Source organism: Crinia signifera, chromosome 8, assembly GCF_055691185.1.
Source record: "Crinia signifera chromosome 8, ASM5569118v1, whole genome shotgun sequence".
NCBI classification, from domain to species: domain Eukaryota; kingdom Metazoa; phylum Chordata; class Amphibia; order Anura; family Myobatrachidae; genus Crinia; species Crinia signifera.
The window spans coordinates 13,912,882-13,936,301 of NC_139224.1; the positions used below are offsets into that span (position 1 = coordinate 13,912,882).

General features: G+C 40.1%; 1 long non-coding RNA gene across 2 annotated transcripts; it reads left to right on the forward strand.

The window, feature by feature from the left end:
- Positions 1-1,475: 1,475 nt before the first annotated feature.
- Positions 1,476-2,277, forward strand: LOC146026939 (uncharacterized). 2 transcript variants are annotated; one of them, XR_014454586.1, is made up of 4 exons: positions 1,476-1,501; positions 1,783-1,878; positions 1,974-2,059; positions 2,201-2,277. It is a non-coding gene; the product is annotated as an uncharacterized LOC146026939 (long non-coding RNA). The 2 variants fall into 2 exon arrangements; XR_014454585.1 differs by having other exon boundaries at positions 1,783-2,059.
- The last annotated feature ends 21,143 nt before the right edge of the window (positions 2,278-23,420 follow it).

A 23,420-nucleotide genomic window follows, 5' to 3' on the forward strand; every position in this document is an offset into this window, starting at 1 on the left:
TTAATGCATGTGAGCTTTTATTTCAAGTAAAGTGTTGACTTACTATTTGGCTCATTGTGCGCTCTTTCCATTCTTTTCCAATATATACAGTATATATATATATATATATATATATATATATATATATATATATATATCGAGAAAAAGAAGGCCACACAATGCGCTCAGTGAATTTAGTTAAGCAGCAACCCTGAGGGGGTCCCCTGTTAGATAGGACCCAGTATAGAAATAGAGAGAAAAGGGGTTTTCAGGGTGCGCTAGGACCTTTCAATTATTTAAGACAGTATGGTTTAAAATAGGAAAAATTTTATAAACATTTGCTCACAGAGCATAGCAGTATAAACAAAGGTCGAATTGATACACTTTACAATGTATAAAATGACATAAACACAATTCAGGTCAACAGTCGAAATGCGCCCAATAGGCCCAACGCGTTTCGTCGTGAACACAACTTCCTCAGGGGCACAATACAACAGTAGGCAACGATGGTCACACTGTGAATTACAGTAAATACAAATAAATACAATGTCCATAAATTGGATAAAAACAAATAATAAGAAGAGGGTAATAGGTTGAGCAGGTGTAAGAAAAGGGAGAAGGAAAACGATTAAATATTGGTCCTTTGGATCACATACCAGTCAATGGTTTAGAGTTTGGACACCATGATGAATTGTAACATTTATTTATCAATATCACCTCACCATCTATATTCATTGTGAGGCTAATTTAGTAATTCAATCAACCATTGATATATATTAGTTATAATCGATTAATATCAATATTCACATTCCCTTAAGTGATATCACACCCGTATCTATATTAGCACCATATAATTATATTTTTCAACAAAAAATTTCTTTTTAACTTCCCCAATCTATTTTTACCTATAGTAGCGCTAATTAGCAGCATTTCCTCTAGGTGGAACGCAGGGTGCGTTCCACTCGTAATTACTATGGAAGTGGAGTTCTATTCAGGGATAGCCCTATAATATAAGGAGATTTTCTTATGGTGGAACGCACAGTGCGTTCCACCGCCGTCTCCCGCACTTCCGGGTAGCTGGCGCCTCGCGTATATGTTTGGTGTGAAGCACCAGGAAGTGGCTTTTCCTATGGAATGCATGATGCGCTCCATCATCAATCTCCGCTCGTCCACGCTACTAAAGGCGGATATGACGTCATTGGAACGCATATTACACCCACCGTGCGTTCCAATGACGGATTCAATTTGACTATCTCTTTTTTCTGAAGCTATATACACCGTCACTGTATGATTTTTTCTTTATTATGCTAGCGCCAGTTAAATTATTAATACCTAAAAAAAAAAAAAAAAAAAAAAAAAAATTTTCCCATATGCCCATTTATAGGCACTTGATAGTTCACATCCCATTAACAGCTACAGTAAGTGACGTTTTTTCTACACCCTATATATACCCAGCTCACTCACTGGTCTGTCACTCTCACTTTTGGAGCTGAGCAGTACACATCTTTCCATTGGGCTACTAGTAAGTACTCACCTATATTGGTAAATTTTTGCTGTTTGAAGTCATGGTTTAATATGTGAGTTGAACACACTGTTGTTCCTCTAAATTTAATTTTTTTCAAGAATGTAATCCGTTAAAAAATTATGAAAAATAATTTTTTTATGTACATTTCTTTAGTCGGAAATAGTATGTATTGATATATACTTTATTTAATTCTATGTATTTTTCTGTCAATCTCTGCCCTACTTGCAGAGGTTGCTGAATTGATTATAATAGAGTGTCAATCTTATTCACTTCACCAGATTCCCCTTATCTATCTACAATTGAAAGTGGTCATTATAGCCGTATAACTTTGAATGGTTTCTCTATTTGTTTATCCATCTGTAAACAAGCTGGTGGTATGTACTTTTTTCATCATACTTCAAAAGGAAAATAATCTGTTTTGAATTAAGCGAAATGTTATACTGAGGATTTTATTGAACTTTAATTCTAGGACATTATGTTATAATCACCTAAGGACATCTCCTCTTTGTGAAATTTCTATATTTGGTTGGTGTCCAAACCCTAAACCATTGACTGGTATGTGATCCAAAGGACCAATATTTAATTGTTTTCCTTCTCCCTTTTCTTACACCTGCTCAACCTATTACCCTCTTCTTATTATTTGTTTTTATCCAATTTATGGACATTGTATTTATTTGTATTTACTTTAATTCACAGTGTGACCATCGTTGCCTACTGTTGTATTGTGCCCCTGAGGAAGTCGTGTTCACGACGAAACGCGTTGGGCCTATTGGGCGAATTTCGACTGTTGACCTGAATTGTGTTTATGTCATTTTATACATTGTAAAGTGTATCAATTCGACCTTTGTTTATACTGCTATGCTCTGTGAGCAAATGTTTATTAAATTTTTCCTATTTTAAACCATACTGTCTTAAATAATTGAAAGGTCCTAGCGCACCCTGAAAACCCCTTCTCTCTCTCTCTCTCTCTCTCTCTCTCTCTCTCTCTCTCTCTCTCTCTCTCTCTCTCTCTCTCTCTCTCTCTCTCTCTCTCTCTCTCTCTCTCTCTCTATATATATATATATATATATATATATATATATATATATATATATATACTTAAAAAAAACACATATGCAATCACATAGGCATGACAATTTAAAAAATAATACATGATACATAAATTATATATATATATATATAGACTCCATATATATATATATATATTAACCCTTCGTCAGGACCAGAAGTTTTAACAATTGTTGCACATTGTTAAAACTTCTGGTCCTGACGAATGGTTAATACCCAAAACGGCATTGACCGTAAGGAAGGAATAAACTTCACTTTGCTTCACCAAGTCACGGAGTGACGCCCATTATTTGGAGTCTGCATTGGTGGTGAGAGTGCCACAGGGGAATTTACAGTCAGTAAGCCGGACATACCAAGGTTTTATATATATATATATATATATATATATATATATATATATATATATATGCAGACACTGGACCGGCACTTCCCACGAAGAAATGAAATAAAGCTGCGTGCCCTTGTAGAAATTTGTAGAAAGCAAGGTTCCTAGTAGACCGCAAGGTAGCCAGGAACAACACGTCACTGCAGCACTTAATGAAGAAGGTGAAATCTTTATTGCATAGCCATGAGGCTATGCAATAAAGATTTCACCTTCTTCATTAAGTGCTGCAGTGACGTGTTGTTCCTGGCTACCTTGCGGTCTACTAGGAACCTTGCTTTCTATATATATATATATATATATATATATATATATATATATATATATATATATATATATATATATATATATATATATATATATATATATACAGTATATATAAGAAAACTGTGTATCCTTCAGGGTACAAATAGGGCAGCACTCCTTTTAAGATGAAGAAAAACGTTCCTTATTTATTTGTTTCAAATAGGTTTTAAGGCCACCAGCGTGACAACGGTCAATCAACAGCGTTTTGGGAATAGTGGGACATTGATATATTCACCCATCCATATTCTGGCTGTGTAAAGCTGTGTGGCAGTGGTAGCAGTCGACGAATCCTTTTCGGCACATCTTGCCTTCCTCCAGACTAACTTACAATGGCATGCGATGCCATGCGACGCAACCTACCTAGAGATGGGTCGTTCGCGAACTAACCTGATCTTTTGAACGGATCCTATTTGAGAACGAATGAGCCGCCGATCCCAAAAAGGTGATCCGGTTCAGTTTACAATGCTATTCCCTGATCTCAGTGCTGCCACCTGTGGCAGCTGAGATGTACTACCTCTGTAGACTTAATACAGTGCTGTGATAGAAAGTGATAGAAAAGATTAGCTGCTGCTACCAGGGATGGCCATCGGTGCAGACGCCATCGATGGTTGCCATCGATGGTGATTCTGCACCCAGCCATCGATCAGTGTTTTTACTCAGTCATGTATATTCCCCTTTTATCAGCTTAATGATCTGTTTTGCCTATCTCTAGACCTAACCGATTTTTACATTGTACCCAATGTTAAATGGCACCCCCAGGACCAATTTTTAATTGTATACCCACCATGATGGTTAATTATTTGGTAAAATGCCCCCCCCCCATTGTTAACGCAACGCCACGATAAACGCGAACCTGAAGCATGGCGAGCGCAATGAGCCCACGAGGGGCGGCAGTATGCGTCTTCCGACCTTTTCATTACCCCACTATCCACATCGGCGTGTAGTTGATTTCATATAGTGTGGTGAGCGCAGCGAGCCACCGAGCCCGAAGCGTGGAGAGGAGACGCGGAATACATGTGAAGTAATGCGCGTCCGCTTGCCACACTTCGGGCTTGGTGGCTCGCTGCGCTCACCACACTATATAAAATCAACTACACGCCGATGTGGATAGTGGGGATATGAAAATGTCGGAGGATGCGTACCGCCGCCCCTCGCAGGCTCGCTGCACTCGCCACGGGTTGGCGTTGATCGTGGGGTGGCGTTAACAATGGGGGGCATGTGACATAGTCATTACCCATCATGGTGGGTGTACAGTCAAATCGGGTCTGGGGAGGCATTTAACATAGGAATCAGGCATCTGGGTGCCTGTACATTTAAAAATCGGGTCCAATCATGTGGCATCGCATGCGATATGATCGCATGCGATGCGACCGATTTTTGGGTGTGCAATGCCCTAAGATGAAAAAATCGGGCGCCCAGATAATACACAAGTACAGAGATTTTTATTACGAATGTTTCTGGTATGCTCTAATATTCGGATTTTTAATGGTCTCTTAGATTTTCCAAAATATCTTTTTTTTTTGTACTGACATTCCAAAATGTATATAACATGTGTACACATACATGTCATCCTACTTTTAATGTCCCAGGAACATATTCCTTCATTATCCCAAGTTTTTTGTCTATCACCAGTAGCGTGTCGACACACTTTACAAACTCCCACATGGATAAAATCCAACAATTGGTTTAATAATACTAGTTGATTTCTCCATTTTTAAATTACTGGTTGCCAATTTAGACTTCAGAGTATTAGCTTTCTTAAAAATTATTTGAGGTTTTGGTGGAATCAACATATGCAGGATAGGGTCTAGCAATAGGACATCCCAATGCTTCGAAATGATTTTTCTGATTATCCGTGCTAAACTTTGTAATGAATGGAATATTTCCTTGATAGGTATTTTTGGTCTTATGTTCCAATAGTTGTTTTCTCTCTACTGCACCGGCTTTATTTTTACATTTATTTATTATGTCAGCTGGATAATGTTTAGCACAAAACCGTTTACTATAGACATCTACCTGTTCATCAAACTTTTCCTCCCTTTCACATTTTCATCTAATTCTGACGAATTGTGAATAGCAGATGTTATTTAACCATTTTTTTTTAAATGACAGCTCTTGTAATCAATATAGCTGTTACTGTCAACAGCCTTGATAAAAGTATAAGTATCTATTTTCTGTCCTTCAGTCCAATTGTTGGTATCTAGGACTAGATCTAAGAACTCTATGATCTATTTTTAAAGTAAATTTTAAGTTATACAAGATTTAAATCAGCCATAATTTGATTGAACAGGTCGATATCTCCATGCCAGACGATAAGGATATCGTCTATGTAACTTTTGAAGCATTTGATGTTATCCTTATATGTGCAATTAATTTTATTTTTTTCTTCCCACTGTCCAAGATATAAATTGGTTAGACTTGACCCATAGGACGTACCCATAGCGACTCCGCGCTGTTGTACAAAATATTCTCCTTTAGAGGTGAAATAATTATTCTTTAAGACTATGTCAATACAATTTATTATAAAGCCACAGAAAGTATGGTTCAAACTGGCATCTTTATCCAAATAGTACCTAACCCCTGCTAACCCTCCACTATATGGGATACATGTATAAAGCGATTCCACATTGATTGTACACCAGTGGTAATCGATGTGCCATTTGAATTCACTAAGGTATTTCAATATATGTCATGATTAATATGTTGATTGACTAAACCATCCTCTGCTATATGCTTCCTCTAAATAATCGGTTTTATTTAATATTACTCCCCCACCCTTTGTCGGTACTTTAAATATAATGTTATTATTATTCTCTAAGTTATTAATACCTGTCCTCTCAAAGGAACTCAAATTATCTTTGTAGGATTTTGCATTTTTACACATCTCATCAAAGTCTTTCTTAATCAGACTAAAAAATGTATCTATATTGCCCCCTCTCGATTCTACCTGGTAGAAGGTGGATTTTAGTTTTAATTTATTATTAACATAATCCATTCTTTAAATCTCATCAGGATTATCGTCACATTTATTTTTAAAAAAGTGGCATTTGAGTGTTAGAGTTCTTACAAATTTGTTGCTATCTATTCATAAATCAAATACAGTACATTCGATTTATTGTTAGGCGCAAAAGATAGCCCTCTGGAAAGTCATTTAATGTCATACTTTTTAAGAACATAATCTGATAAATTAAAAATGCCATATTCTATTGCGGATTTCATTTCTTTATTTTGTTGCCTCTTCCCTCCTCTCTTTCCTCTTCTAGTGTATCTATCATTTTATTTGAAAACTCGGACTGTCTCTTAGATTTTGTTGGGTAAACCTCTTGTTTCTCCACACTGCTCTCTCTAAAAAATTACCCAATTGTGCATTAGTCGTTGTTCTAAGGTTATCATATCTATTTGATATAGGAATCTCAAATTTGTTAGTATGGTTACATTTTTTATAATTATTTCTACTAGGTACTCTTTTCCATTCAATATCGGCATTGGAAAACTTATTATCCTCTCTTGAGCGTATAGTCTGTGGCCAATTTCTGACATTACCTCTACTATAGTCAAATTGATCTCTCTTAAATCTTTTGACTTATAGCAATGATATCATCTTCGATTTTATTGATTTTTAGGTCACCAGTACATTTGATATTTTTATATTCACTTTTGCAGGTTCTAGTTTCAATTCTAAGGCTGCAATCTCATTATCAATCTCATTGATCTCTTTTTTACGCTCTTTATTTATGAGTTTAATCAATTGAAATGAGCACTCATCCAGAGTGTTATACCAAGCCTCTATAAAATCTCCGTTCTCATTCCCAAAAGTTTGTAATAATCCTAAAACCTCAAAGTATTCTTTTAACTTGTAAGTTATTGTCAAGCATGGTAATTTCCAGCTGATCTTTAACTCCTTATGCGCCAACCTCTCACATTGGACACACAAGGAGTCTAGATCCCCATGTGATTTTTCATTATTTACATTAGTTTATTCACATGTAACAATGGCATCATTAAATCTCACAATTTATATCTTGAACAGTGGGAAGAAAACAATATTGAAATTAATAGCACATATAAGGATAACATCAAATGCTTCAAAAGATACATAGACGACATTCTTATTGTCTGGCATGGAGATATCGACCTGTTCAATCAATTTATGGCTGAATTAAAACTGAACTTAAAGTTTACTTCAAAAATAGATCATAGTAAGATAGAGTTCTTAGATCTAGCTCTAGATACCAACAATTGGACTGAAGGACAGAAAATAGATACTTATACTTTTATCAAGGCTGTTGACCATAACAGCTATATTAATTACAAGAGCTGTTATTTTGACAAATGGTTAAAGAACATCCCCTATTCACAATTCGTGAGAATTAGATGAAATTGTGAAAGGGAGGAAAAGTTTGATGAACAGGTAGATGTCTATAGTAAACGGTTTTGTGCTAGACATTGTCCATCTGACATAATAAATAAATGTAAAAATAAAGCCCGTGCAGTAGAGGGAAAACCTCTATTTGAATATAAGACCAAAAATACCTATCAAGGAAATATTCCATTCATTAGCACGGATAATCAAAAAATCAGAAAAATCATTTTGAAGCATTGGGATGTCCTATTGCTAGACCCTATCCTGCGTATGTTCATTCCACCAAAACCTCAAATAATTTTTAAGAAAGCTAATACTCTGAAGTCTAAATTGGCACCCAGTAATTTAAAAATGGAGAAATCAACTACAGTAGTATTATTAAACCAATTGTTGGATTTTATCCATGCGGCGTTGTAAAGTGTGTCGACGCGCTACTAGAGATAGACAAAAAACTTGGGATAATGAAGGAATATGTTCCTGGGACATTAAAAGTAGGATGACATGTATGTCTACAAATGTTATATACATCTTGGAATGTCAGTACAAAAAAAAGATATATTGGAAAAACTAAGAGACCATTAAAAATCCGAATATTAGAGCATACCAGAAACACATACCTCCCAACATTACCCTCTCCAGGAGGGACAAAATGCTCTGTTTCTGGACTTCCCTCTTAATGTGTGATTGCCAGCACCTGTTTTGAACAGGTCAATGGAAAAGAAAGGCGTTTCACTACAGGTGATGGCAAATCATAAATTAAGAGGGAAGTCCAGGGCTAGAGCATTCTGTCCCTCCTGGAGAGGGTCATGATGGTAATTATGGAAACATTCGTAATAAAAATCTCTTACATTTTGTGTCGAGACATTTTGCTGCTTGTTATGTAATTCAAGCAGTGAGCTTGAGCTGTGTTCACCTGTATCGTTCTACATGATATTAGCTGCTGTTACTAACATCTACATTGTGACATCAAGGAGACTATAGTACTGAATGGGAATCAATCCATAATGTAGATGTATTAACATTAAGATGGTTACGGTTATTGAACATGTTTGCTATATATACATTGTTGAGAAAACATTTCCTCAATATAGAGTGATGTGATATATATCATTTATATTTATTTACTAATGCTATTTTGTTTCCTTCCCCCTCTTTTCTTGTACTCTCTTTTTGTGTCAGTTTTTAATAAGTTAAATTAGCCTAATGATTAAATATTATCCACCATGTGTATATTTTAAATATACATAAATTATATATATATATATATATATATATATATATATATATATATATATATATATACAGACTCTTGGCGTGCGGCACTCAGAAATATGATGTGTAGACAGGGTCTCAGCAACGTTTCAGTTTATTAAAACTGTTTTCAAACTAACATGTGTACAGACAGTGACTTACCTAAATACCGTTGCTTGCTACCTCTTCCCGGCGAAGGAGCCCGCCTCCGGAGTGCGTTGCCAGTCGGCGTCGCAGCCGCCACTGCCGATCCGTCACCCCGTCAGCCCGGCTTCTCCGTCTGGAGCGGTGATCCAGTTGCTAAGCAACTGGACGCTGCAAGTACAAAACATATATTTAAACTAAACGAACGATACAAAAAAAGTGCATATACATATACAAGCAAAATCGAATGGACACAACACATTATTCCTATCAGTACAGTGATAGAATTTTAAAGCCTTTCAACATTCAATTATTGTCTAAAGCAACCATAGGAGATCTGCTCATTCAGACCTTTAGGATGAATGGTGTCGAGTCTGGCGATCCAACGGCTCTCACATTGTATTAATTTGAGGGCACGGTTCCCACCTCTAATGGAAAATGGAATAGTATCGATAATACGGTATCTTAAACTATTGAGGGGGTGCTTGAGGAGAGCGAAGTGATGGGCTACGGGCTTGTCACTAGTACCAGAAATTAAAGCTTGGCGGATGTCAGACCTATGGGCCGCCATTCTCCCTTTAAATTTCTGTTCCGTTTTACCGATGTACATTAGTCCGCACGGACACAGAATTTGGTAAACTACGTACGTGGAATCGACATTGAACTGGTGTCTTATCTTGTAAGTGTGGCCAGAGTGTGGGTGTTGGAAGGTATCCCCTGTCAACATGAATTGACAGGCTACACACCCGCATTTACTGCAACCTAGACGTTTGGGGGGGAGGAAAGATTTAAATTCTTTAGGACTTTTAAGCTTGGCGACGTCTGTTTTTACTAGCCATGATCTAAGATTACGGCCTCTGGAGTAGCAAGGCATGACTCTGGTGGTTGATAACCCTAAATTGGGGTCAGAGGCTATTATTGGCCAATGTTTCTTTACAATGGTTTGAACTTTTGCAGATTGGGTGTTGAATTTATTGACCCAAGGCATAATCTCAGTAGATTGTTTGTTTTTATTAGAGGATGTCAGGAGTTTGTTGCGTTCTAATGCAAGGGCTTTAATTTTAGCTTCTTCTAACAGTCTGGGTGAGTAACCACGTTGTAATAATCTGTCGATTAACTCATCAATTTGTGCTATGGCCATTGGCGTGTTGCTATTGATGCGTCTGATATGGACCATCTGCGAAAATGGCAATCCCCGGATGAGAGAGGGGGGGTGACAGCTAGTGGCCTGCAACAATAAATTACGGTCGGTCGGTTTGGTATAGACCGTGGTATTTAATGTACCGTTGTGTACATTCACCTTGACATCCAAGAAATTCATAACTGATTGGTCCATAGTGTACGTGAATACTATGGGACCGCCTTTGTCATGGTACTCCTTTAAAAGCTGTTCAAATACATTTTTGGGGCCTCTCCAGATCATGAACAGATTGTCTATATATCTGCTAAATGAAACTGTGTTGTCTACAGCTATAGCATTGCGATACAATAATTCTTCTTCAATCATATACAGGAACGTCAGCTAAATGACACTAGTGTTTACATTCCACTTGCTGGAGATCCCACCACACAATGTGTGACACAATTAAAAGAAGTACTCCGAGAAGCCATTGACGTGGACCTAATTTCGGAGGAATGGATGCCATCATTGGTGCCAGCATTTCCTGTAGTACCGTTGTACTACACCATTCCAAAAATACACAAGGACAGTGCCAATCCGCCGGGTAGGCCCATAATTGCGGCCACAGGATCCTTATTCCAACCAGTTGCCACCCTGCTGGACTCTCTACCACAGCCGCTCATCTCTGCTGAACCAAGTTACCTTAAGGACACAGGACAGTTCCTTCTAAGACTATCTGATATTAAAACCATACCTCAAGATTGCTGGCTTATTGGTATAGATGTAGTCAGCTTATACACCTCCATCCCCCATGAATTTGAGCTGGAGGCTGTTAAGAAATTCCTACTCACAAAAAATCTTTTCACAGGGAGTCAAATTGACATTATTATCAAAATGTTCAGATAATTCTATTTAACCCCTTCCTGACAGAGCCAGTTTTTGCGTTCCTGACAGAGCCCTTTTTTTCAAATCTGACATGTATCACTTAAGTGGGGATAACTTTTTTTTGCTTTTACTTATCCCAGTGATTTTGAGATTTTTTTTTCGTGACACACTGTACTTCAAATTAGTGGTAAATTTGGATCGATACAGTCTGTGTTTTTTTGTGAAAAATACCAAAATGTCGTAAAAAAATGGAAAATTTAGCAATTTGCAAAATGTTAAATTTTCTGCTTGTGAGACAAATAATCATACCACTCAAAATAGTTAATAACTAACATAGACCATATGTCTACTTTATGTTTCCATCATTATTTCAACTTCCTTTTAATTTTTTTGGACACTAGGAGGCTTACAATATGAATAGCAAATTCTCAAATTTTCAAGAAAATGTCAAACACTGATTTTTTTAGGGACCAGTTCAGTTCTGATGTGACTTTGAGGGACTTGTATGTGAGACACCCCCATAAATGATACCATTTCAAAAACTGCAACCCTCACAGTATTCAAAACAGCATTTTGGAAGTTGGTTAACCCTTTAGGTGTTTCACAGGAATTAAAACAAAGTGTAGGTGAAATTTCAAAATTTCATTTTTTTTGCAGATTTGCAATTTTAATACATTTTTCTAAGGAACACAGTACATTTTACTAGAGAAATGTGACTAAAAATTGATTCCCCCAATTATTTTGTTTTCATAAATATCCTATATGTGGCCCTAGTGTGCACGTTGACCAAACCACAGGCTTCATAATAGAAGGAGCACCTACTTGATTTTGGAGCCTCCTTTTTATGAGATTATTTTTTAGGCACCATGTAGGTTTCTAGGCACCATAAGATGCTAAAATTTAGGAACCCCCCCACAAGTGACCCCATTTTGCAAACTACACCCCTCAGGGAATTCATCTAGGGGTATAGTGTACATTTCAAACCCCCAGGGGTTTCACCAATTGTGGTACAACTGGGCAGTGAAAATGAAAAATTAAATTTTTTACACAAAAATACAGTTCTGGCTCAAAATTTTTCATTTTCAGAAGGTATGAAGGAGAAAAAGCACCCCAAAATCTGTGCCCCAATTTCCCCCGAGTACGGCAATGCCTCACATGTGACCAAAAAATTCCATTTGGGTGCATGGCAGGACTCAGAAAGGAAGGAGTGATTTTTGGATTTTGCAGCTCAGATTCTGGTGGAATGTTGGTGGGTGCTATGTCGCATTAGCAAGACCCCCCACGCACCAATACAGTGGAACCCCCCCACAAGTGACCCCATTTTGCAAACTACACCCCTCAGGGAATTCATCTAGGGGTATAGTGTACATTTCAAACCCCCAGGGGTTTCACCAATTTTGATACAACTGGGCAGTGAAAATGAAAAATTACATTTTTTTACACAAAAATGCAGTTCTGGCTCAAAATTTTTCATTTTCAGAAGGAATGAAGGAGACAAAGCACCCCAAAATCTGTGCCCCAATTTCTCCCGAGTACGGCAATGCCTCACATGTGACCAAAAAATACCATTTGGGTGCATGGCAGGACTCAGAAGGGAAGGAGTGATTTTTGGATTTTGCAGCTCAGATTCTGGTGGAATTTTGGTGGGTGCTATGTCGCATTAGCAAGACCCCCCAAGCACCAATACAGTGGAACCCCCCCACAAGTGACCCCATTTTGCAAACTACACCCCTCAGGGAATTCATCTAGGGGTATAGTGTACATTTCAAACCCCCAGGGGTTTCACCAATTTTGATACAACTGGGCTGTGCAAATGCAAAATTACATTTTTTACACAAAAATGCAGTTCTGGCTCAAAATTTTTCATTTTCACAAGGAATGAAGGAGACAAAGCACCCCAAATTCTGTGCCCCAATTTCTCCCGAGTACGGCAATGCCTCACATGTGACCAAAAAATACCATTTGGGTGCATGGCAGGACTCAGAAGGGAAGGAGTGATTTTTGGATTTTGCAGCTCAGATTCTGGTGGAATTTTGGTGGGTGCTATGTCGCATTACCAAGACCCCCCAAGCACCAATACAGTGGAACCCTCCCACAAGTGACCCCATTTTGCAAACTACACCCCTCAGGGAATTCATCTAGGGGTATAGTGTTCATTTCAAACCCCCAGGGGTTTCACCAATTTTGATACAACTGGGCTGTGCAAATGCAAAATTACATTTTTTACACAAAAATGCAGTTCTGGCTCAAAATTTTTCATTTTCAGAAGGTATGAAGGAGAAAAAGCACCCCAAAATCTGTGCCCCAATTTCTCCAGAGTACGGCAATGCCTCATGTGTGACCAAAAAGTGGCAGGACTCAGAAGGGAAGGAGTGATATTTGGATTTTGCAGCACAAATTCTGGTGGAATGTTGGTGGGTGCTATGTCGCAATAGCAAGACCCCCAAAGCACCAATACAGTGGAACCCCCCCACAAGTGACCCCATTTTGCAAACTACACCCCTCAGGGAATTCATCTAGGGGTATAGTGTACATTTCAAACCCCCAGGGGTTTCACCAATTTTGATACAACTGGGCAGTGAAAATGAAAAATTACATTTTTTTACACAAAAATGCAGTTCTGGCTCAAAATTTTTCATTTTCACAAGGAATTAAGGAGACAAAGCACCCCAAAATCTGTGCCCCAATTTCTCCCGAGTACGGCAATGCCTCATGTGTGACCAAAAAGTGGCAGGACTCAGAAGGGAAGGAGTGATATTTGGATTTTGCAGCACAAATTCTGGTGGAATGTTGGTGGGTGCTATGTCGCATTAGCAAGACCCCCAAAGCACCAATACAGTGGAACCCCCCCACAAGTGACCCCATTTTGCAAACTACACCCCTCAGGGAATTCATCTAGGGGTATAGTGTACATTTCAAACCCCCAGGGGTTTCACCAATTTTGATACAACTGGGCAGTGAAAATGAAAAATTACATTTTTTTACACAAAAATGCAGTTCTGGCTCAATTTTTCATTTTCAGAAGGTATGAAGGAGAAAAAGCACCCCAAAATATGTGCCCCAATTTCTCCTGAGTACGGCAATGCCTCACATGTGACCAAAAAATACCATTTGGGTGCATGGCAGGACTCAGAAGGGAAGGAGTGATTTTTGGATTTTGCAGCTCAGATTCTGGTGGAATTTTGGTGGGTGCTATGTCGCATTAGCAAGACCCCCCAAGCACCAATACAGTGGAACCCCCCCACAAGTGACCCCATTTTGCAAACTAAACCCCTCAGGGAATTCATCTAGGGGTATAGTGTTCATTTCAAACCCCCAGGGGTTTCACCAATTTTGATACAACTGGGCTGTGCAAATGCAAAATTACATTTTTTACACAAAAATGCAGTTCTGGCTCAAAATTTTTCATTTTCACAAGGAATGAAGGAGACAAAGCACCCCAAAATCTGTGCCCCAATTTCTCCCGAGTACGGCAATGCCTCACATGTGACCAAAAAATACCATTTGGGTGCATGGCAGGACTCAGAAGGGAAGGAGTGATTTTTGGATTTTGCAGCTCAGATTCTGGTGGAATTTTGGTGGGTGCTATGTCGCATTAGCAAGACCCCCCAAGCACCAATACAGTGGAACCCCCCCACAAGTGACCCCATTTTGCAAACTACACCCCTCAGGGAATTCATCTAGGGGTATAGTGTACATTTCAAACCCCCAGGGCTTTCAACAATTTTGATACAACTGGGCAGTGAAAATGAAAAATTACATTTTTTTTACACAAAAATGCAGTTCTGGCTCAAAATTTTTCATTTTCAGAAGGTATGAAGGAGAAAAAGCACCCCAAAATCTGTGCCCCAATTTCTCCCGAGTACGGCAATGCCTCACATGTGACCAAAAAATAGCAGTTGGGTGCATGGCAGGACTCAGAAGGGAAGGAGTGATTTTTGGATTTTGCGGCTCAGATTCTGGTGGAATGAATGGTGGGTGCTATGTGGCATTAGCAAGACCCCCGAAGCACGGTGAAATTATGAACCTAATAATCCATAGATGTGTGGTATAATTTAAAACACTCCTTTATACATAGGCCGGGTTTGTCGGGGCAAGTGTCACACTGGAAAATAGTTTGCTTTCTTATTCTCTTTTTATAGCAAACTTTGCACCTTTTTTGTGTCCTGCCCTTTTTTCTAGTGGAGGGGATTTCATCAGGAAAATGCTGCCCTGGTACAATACGGGGGCCAGTACTAGAAGTACTGGGGCCCTCTGCCTGCTGGTTCCCAAATATTAGGCCCTTTATGACTTCCTCTTGAAAGTGCATAAATGTCCCCCTCTGGCCGGTAGAACGGAATAGCACGTAAGCGTTATACAGTGCCATCTGGATGATATACACGGCCAGCTTCTTGTACCAGATTTTTGTTTTCCGCAGGGCACTGTACGGCTTCAGTACCTGATCTGAAAGATCCACTCCGCCCATGTACCTATTGTAATCCAGGATACAATTAGGTTTTGAGGTGTGGGTACTGGTACCTCGTACAGGGACGGAGGTGGTACTGTCTCCGTGAATTGTTGTCAGTATAAGGACATCCCTCTTGTCCTTATATTTGACCAACAACATATTTTCGGTGCATATTCCCCTGCTTTCACCCCTTCTCATTACTTGGGCAATGTGCGTTTTTGGGAGGCCTCTTTGGTTCTTGCGCACAGTACCGCAAGCTGCTGTACCTCTTGAACCAAGGGCCTTAAACAGGGGGATGCTGGTGTAAAAGTTATCCACATAGAGGTGATAACCTTTATCCAGGAAGGGGTGCACTAAATCCCAGACAATTTTTCCACTAACACCTACGAGGGAGGGGGGGCATTCTGGCGGTTCAATTCTTGAATCCTTCCCTTCATATACCCTAAACCTGTGGGTGTACCCTGAGGTGCTTTCACACAGCTTATACATTTTTATGCCATACCTTGCCCTCTTATTGGGAAGGTACTGGCGGAATTTAACCCTTCCTTTAAAATGTATAAGGGACTCGTCTATGCAAATGAATTTATCTGGGATGTACATGTCTTCAAATTTGGCACTGAAATGATCAATGACCGGCCTGACTTTGAATAGCCGGTCAAAGGTGGGATCATCTCTGGGTGGGCACTGTGCATTATTGTTGTAATGCAAAAATTTAAGGATCGTCTCAAATCGAGCCCGGGGCATGGCCATACGGTAAAATGGGGTGCTGTACAGAACATCTGTACTCCAATATTGCCTAATTTCTGGCTTTTTTACTATGCCCATATGAAACACCAGACCCCAAAACGTCATCATCTCTACTGCATCTACAGGGGTCCACCTAGCAAATGATGACGTGGGGTTTTGAGCAATAACCTGCTGGGCATATAAATTAGTTTGGTCCACCATTAAATTTATAAAATCATCAGAGAAAAATAATTTGAAAAAGTCAATTTCTCTGAGACCTGTGGAATCAAATTGGATTCCTGGCATGGCCAAAAACTCAGGAACCTGGGGCTCAAAATTGTCTGGTGGTGGGGTCCATACGAGATCAATTATTGGGGGGGGGTCTCAGCTGCTCTACGGGGGCGTCTTTGAGGGGGTCCCTCATCACCAGAGGAGGAAGAGGAGCTTAAGACGAATCCTTCAAATTCCCCGCTTGCCTCACTGGCTGTGTCAGAGTCAGAGGCAAGCATGGCATATGCCTCCTCCGCTGAATACATTCTTCTGGATGACTGGGATGACATTTGGGATGACATTTGGGATGCCATTTTTATTTTTGTGTTACTGGTAGTGAAATGTTTCAACACGTGTATAGTGTAGGGGGGGGTACAAACTTTATTTCAACCCGGGGGGTATGTAGTGTGTAGTGTGTATGTAGTGCAGAAAAAAAAAATACTTTATACAAAAAAAAAAAAAATTGAAGGGGTTAAAAAAAAAAAAAAAAGGTCCTGCGCCAAAAATTGAGCACAGATGTTGGTCAGTAACGTCCGTCACTGAACAGCGCTCAAAGGCAACAGGAATTTGATCAAAAAAAAAATAAAAAAATAGATCAACCCTGTGCCGAAAAAGCTGATCAGTGATGTACGTCACTGATCAGCGCACAGTGGCCACAGTACACCCACAAAATCACAGTGTGTGTAAAAAAAAAATTAAAAAAAGACCCCACAGCACCCACAAAAAAAAAAAAAGGTGATCAGTGATGCGACACTGATTACCAGTGAGGGGCAGCAGGTGCATAACCTTTGGTGCAACTGACAGTGCAACTGGCAGCAACTGACAGGTATATATAAAAAAAAAAAACCTCTGCACCCCCAAAAAGTTGCTGATCACCTCAGATATAGTGATCAGCACAAAAGGCGGGGGCAGCAGACACAAAATTTAGCACTCTCTATCACTCTCTGTCACTATCTCTCTCTATCTCTCACTATCTATCACTCTATGACACTGCAGCAGCAGCACTGACAGGTATATATATATATATATAAAAAAAAACCTGCGCCCCCAAAAAGTTGCTGATCAGTTAATTTATACTGATCAGCACAAAAGGGGGGCAGCAGTCAGTTATATAAAAAATATATAGCACAATCTGTCACTATCTCTCTATCTCTCTCTATCTCTCTCTCTCTATCTCTCTCTATCTCTCTATCTATAACTATCACACTGCAGCAGCACAAAATATAGCACTCTGTCACTAGGCCTCTCTATCTCTCTCTATCTATCTCTCTCTCTCTATCTCTCTCTATCTCTCTCTATCTCTCTCTCTCTCTCTCTATCTCTCTCTATCTCTCTATCTATAACTATATCACACTGCAGCAGCACAAAATATAGCACTCTCTGACACTATCTCTCTCTATCTCTCTATCTCTCTATATCTAACGCTATTACACTGCAGCAGCACAAGTTCACAGCACAGGAAGTCACAAGTAGCAACAGGATCCAGGAAGCATCCAGCACACTACAAGCACACTACAAGCAGTGATGAAGCAGTGATCAGGTAAGTATTTGCTCAGTTCTGGTCAGTATATGGCGGCAGCTGGGCACGGTGACCGCACTGCACGCTATTCCAGACCGGAATGGCGTCTGCAGTGCAGTCACCGTTAGTTTAAACCCCCCTCCATGGCTGTGATTGGTCCGTCGGTCCGACGAACCAATCACGGCCTTTGGGGGCGGGCGGGGTGAGGTGGGGTGACACCAGTGTCACCCTTACACCCCGCGGTGATTGGTGCTGTACTTTACAGCACCAATCACCTCCGATCCCGTGTCACCGGCGAACGTTATTCGCCGGTGACACAGAAAACGCTGTGAATGGCTGTTCACACTGAACAGCCAATCACAGCGATCGCCGACGGGGGGGCGGCATCGCAGCCCCCCCTGGGCATGCACGGACATGTCTGCTGTCAGGGACAGCAGACATGTTGAAACTGTCACCGCGTCTATAGACGCGGTGACAGTTACAAGCCATGACGTGCATTTACGCCATGTGTCGGGAAGTACTTCCCGACCATGACATAAATGTACGTCAATTGTCGGGAAGGGGTTAACAATTTCTTTGTTTATGATAACAAGTTCTTCTTGCAGGCACGGGGCTGCGCGATGGGATCGAGCGCAGCTCCGTGCTATGCTAATATAGTGATGTATATGATTGAAGAAGAATTATTGTATCGCAATGCTATAGCTGTAGACAACACAGTTTCATTTAGCAGATATATAGACTATCTGTTCATGATCTGGAGAGGCCCCAAAAATGTATTTGAACAGCTTTTAAAGGAGTACCATGACAAAGGCGGTCCCATAGTATTCACGTACACTATGGACCAATCAGTTATGAATTTCTTGGATGTCAAGGTGAATGTACACAACGGTACATTAAATACCACGGTCTATACCAAACCGACCGACCGTAATTTATTGTTGCAGGCCACTAGCTGTCACCCCCCCTCTCTCATCCGGGGATTGCCATTTTCGCAGATGGTCCGTATCAGACGCATCAATAGCAACACGCCAATGGCCATAGCACAAATTGATGAGTTAATCGACAGATTATTACAACGTGGTTACTCACCCAGACTGTTAGAAGAAGCTAAAATTAAAGCCCTTGCATTAGAACGCAACAAACTCCTGACATCCTCTAATAAAAACAAACAATCTACTGAGATTATGCCTTGGGTCAATAAATTCAACACCCAATCTGCAAAAGTTCAAACCATTGTAAAGAAACATTGGCCAATAATAGCCTCTGACCCCAATTTAGGGTTATCAACCACCAGAGTCATGCCTTGCTACTCCAGAGGCCGTAATCTTAGATCATGGCTAGTAAAAACAGACGTCGCCAAGCTTAAAAGTCCTAAAGAATTTAAATCTTTCCTCCCCCCCAAACGTCTAGGTTGCAGTAAATGCGGGTGTGTAGCCTGTCAATTCATGTTGGCAGGGGATACCTTCCAACACCCACACTCTGGCCACACTTACAAGATAAGACACCAGTTCAATTGCGATTCCACGTACGTAGTTTACCAAATTCTGTGTCCGTGTGGACTAATGTACATCGGTAAAACGGAACAGAAATTTAAAGGGAGAATGGCGGCCCATAGGTCTGACATCCGCCAAGCTTTAATTTCTGGTACTAGTGACAAGCCCGTAGCCCGTCACTTCGCTCTCCTCAAGCACCCCCTCAATAGTTTAAGATACCGTATTATCGATACTATTCCATTTTCCATTAGAGGTGGGAACCGTGCCCTCAAATTAATACAATGTGAGAGCCGTTGGATCGCCAGACTCGACACCATTCATCCTAAAGGTCTGAATGAGCAGATCTCCTATGGTTGCTTTAGACAATAATTGAATGTTGAAAGGCTTTAAAATTCTATCACTGTACTGATAGGAATAATGTGTTGTGTCCATTCGATTTTGCTTGTATATGTATATGCACTTTTTTTGTATCGTTCGTTTAGTTTAAATATATGTTTTGTACTTGCAGCGTCCAGTTGCTTAGCAACTGGATCACCGCTCCAGACGGAGAAGCCGGGCTGACGGGGTGACGTCATCGGCAGTGGCGGCTGCGACGCCGACTGGCAACGCGCTCCGGAAGCGGGCTCCTTCGCCGGGAAGAGGTAGCAAGCAACGGTATTTAGGTAAGTCACTGTCTGTACACATGTTTGCTTGAAAACAGTTTTAATAAACTGAAACGTTGCTGAGACCCTGTCTACACGTCATATTTCTGAGTGCCGCACGCCAAGAGTCTGTCTATTCGTTTACCCTGTGAAGGCACCGGGACCCGTTTATTAAGGGGATTACATGGTCACTGGGAGTGCCGGACCCTCGAGTATTTATATATATATATATATATATATATATATATATATATATATATGACAAAGGAGACCCAAACCGCTCACAACAGTGAGGTTGCAGCAACTCTGAGGATCCCCTGTTAGACAGGACCCTGGTTGGTTTAGAGATAAGAAAAAGAAGGTTCAGAGTGCACTACCAGGAATTAGTACACAATTTGTAAAATACAATACAGTTTAATATAAAAAGGTGCCTTTTGGGCAACATATAAAACACAAGCACTTTTTTTACAGCATGGATTTGTTGATTCTTCAGATTATTTTTTGTGTTGTTATTCTTTTGGTGAAGCAGGTCCAACGCGTTTCGTCAGAAAGGTGACTTCATCAGGGGCTTACAAGCAAAAGTTTGACAACCAAATGGCACTGTAAATTCAATACAGACATTTTATGAATGAAAGGAGGAGAGTCTATCTTAACATTATTAAAAACAACATATGAGCCGATGAAGAATAAGATGGTGGAGAGGAGGATGAGAGAGAGAGAAGTGATGATGGAATACATGACTGGAATGAAATAAGTTCATAAAGATAGTGTACCATTTTGTTACAAACCACTTGTGAGTTATAAACCGATCCGTGAAATTCAGGTTAATGAATATTAACGAGTGAACGTTATGAACGTTTACAGTGGGACCATACTATTCCAGTGAATTGATGTATAGTTAACATTATAAAAAATATTTACAATATAGAGAATGAGTGTAGTACACGTGATTATTCATATAGTGCGTGAAAACCCCACCGAAGGGAAAGAGGAATACTTCTTAGGAATATATATATACCTTTGCATAGGATAAAGTATCATACACACTTTCCAGATGACTTCAACAATGCATATCATTAAAACACATATCTGGGGAAAGATATACAGTGATGTGTTGAAAACTCCTATATTTAGAGTGAATACATGTCCTTATGGTGAGAACAAATTTGTATATTTACTTACATATTGCTCAAAGTTTATTCACACAGACAGTAGTAATCGGACCACATTTGATCTTTAGGACCCGATAGGTGGGGGTAAGAATCTGGCCCAAACCGAATAAGATCTAAAAAAAATGGGATTTTTTTCACAACAATATTTGCCCATCTAAAAATAAGGGAAGCCAGAATGGGGTGGTTTTCAATATACTCCAAAATACATACATGTCATTTATATGTGACAGTGATAAAAAAGCCAATGGAGTGAGGTATAACACTTACATGAATCAGGACAACCGGATGTGTACTCTCTGGAATCCAAAACTGAATGGAGACCAGTTGCTCAGATGGCTATATATAGGGATTCAGAGGATTACCTAATTTCCTGTGTGAGTGATTGACTGAGATTAAATTAAATCTGTGTGAATAAGCTTTTAACTATACTGGAGTGACCTAATCGGCATTATGGGTGTTGGGTTTCGTTTTTGTGTTCTGTGAATAAAACATTTGAACTTCTAATGAGTTCCTACTACCCGAATAAACCTAATTACGTGGTGGAACGCAAGGCGGACGCGCTGTGCGTTCCAAATGGCGGCCATTTTTTTTTTACACTTTCTGGAATGTATGGTTTTCGGAATAATTCGGATAACGGATACTCGGATACGGGATACTCAACCTGTACCTTCTTCTCAGTCAAATGGCCTGAAGTGACATGTCGGTACAAACGAGAGTCCACAACCAAGCACCTGTGACTCATCAGGAGTAAGGACTCTGGAAGATAAATTAATTATCGGTTCCTGGGTAGGGGTGGTCTCCCCCGCTTGCCACTGCCACGACCGCGTCCTCTTTCCTTGACCACCTCTGCGCGTATGCCGTCGTTCAGGACGTAGGTGACTATAGGAATGAAATATTACGCCAATTGGCTGACACTACTGTGTATCATAAATTGAACCATGACCCCACTTTATCTTTCAAGAAGGCTCTTGTGCAGAGACTCACAGCAGCGGTGATGGAGGGCCATATCAAACAGGACTTGGCAGACGCCTTGGTTCCTGCATGCCCAGTTGTGCCCCTTATTTATTCTCTCCCAAAGGTTCACAAAAACCTTGAACATCCTCCTGGGCACCCCATCATCGCTGCACGAGGGTCTTTGTTCCAAAATTGTGCAGTATATATTGACACTTTGTTACAGCCCTGCATAGTGGACTATCAGCACCATCTAATTGACACTACGTCTTTTTTGAACAAACTATCGACTGTGGTTGACATACCTGCTGATTGTCTACTGTGCAGCATTGACATTAGCAGTCTTTACACTGTGATCCCTAATGATGATGGGATTGGTGCTGTGGCACATTTGATTACACATCATACAGCTTATAGTGGACCTAATGTCTCTCTTATCTGTGATTTGTTACGCATGATTTTGACGTGTAATTACTTTCTTTTTGACAAGTGCTTTTACTTGCAGGTGTCTGGCTGTGTGATGGGGTCCAATGTGGCCCCATCGTACGCCAACACCTACATGATGTGCACTGAGCAAGAAATTTTTTTCAAAAATCCATTGGCGGTGGGTCATGTGAAATATTTTGTCCGATACATCGACGATGTATTCTTGCTGTGGACTGGCAGCAGGGATGCATTTGTGAGATTTATCGATGGCCATAATTCATCTAATAGCCCCATTAAACTCTCCAGACCTCTCTATTTCAAAAAAAGTCTGATCGCAATACTATTTTACATTCCACGAGTTTTCACCCGAGACCCCTCAAAAATGGGAAGCCATATTCCCAGTTTTTGAGAGCCCGCCACATTTGTAGCACCGACATTGAGGCAACCAGACAGATTCATCTAATGTATGAGAAATTTCTAGTTCGTGGGTATGCTGTCGACTTGCTTGTGCCAGCTAAAAACAAGACATTGGCCATTGCCCGCCATCAACTGTTGACAAAGAAGGTCAAACAGATTAACTCCAGCAAACTCCCGTGGGTTAAACACTTTAACATCGCTAGCCCTGATATAGGGGGTGTGTGTAAAAGACTCTGGCCTATTGTACAGTCTGATGTCGACCTGGGATTAAATACCACAAAAATCATGCCGTGCTACACTCGCGGACGTAATATCCGTGATTGGGTGATGCATGC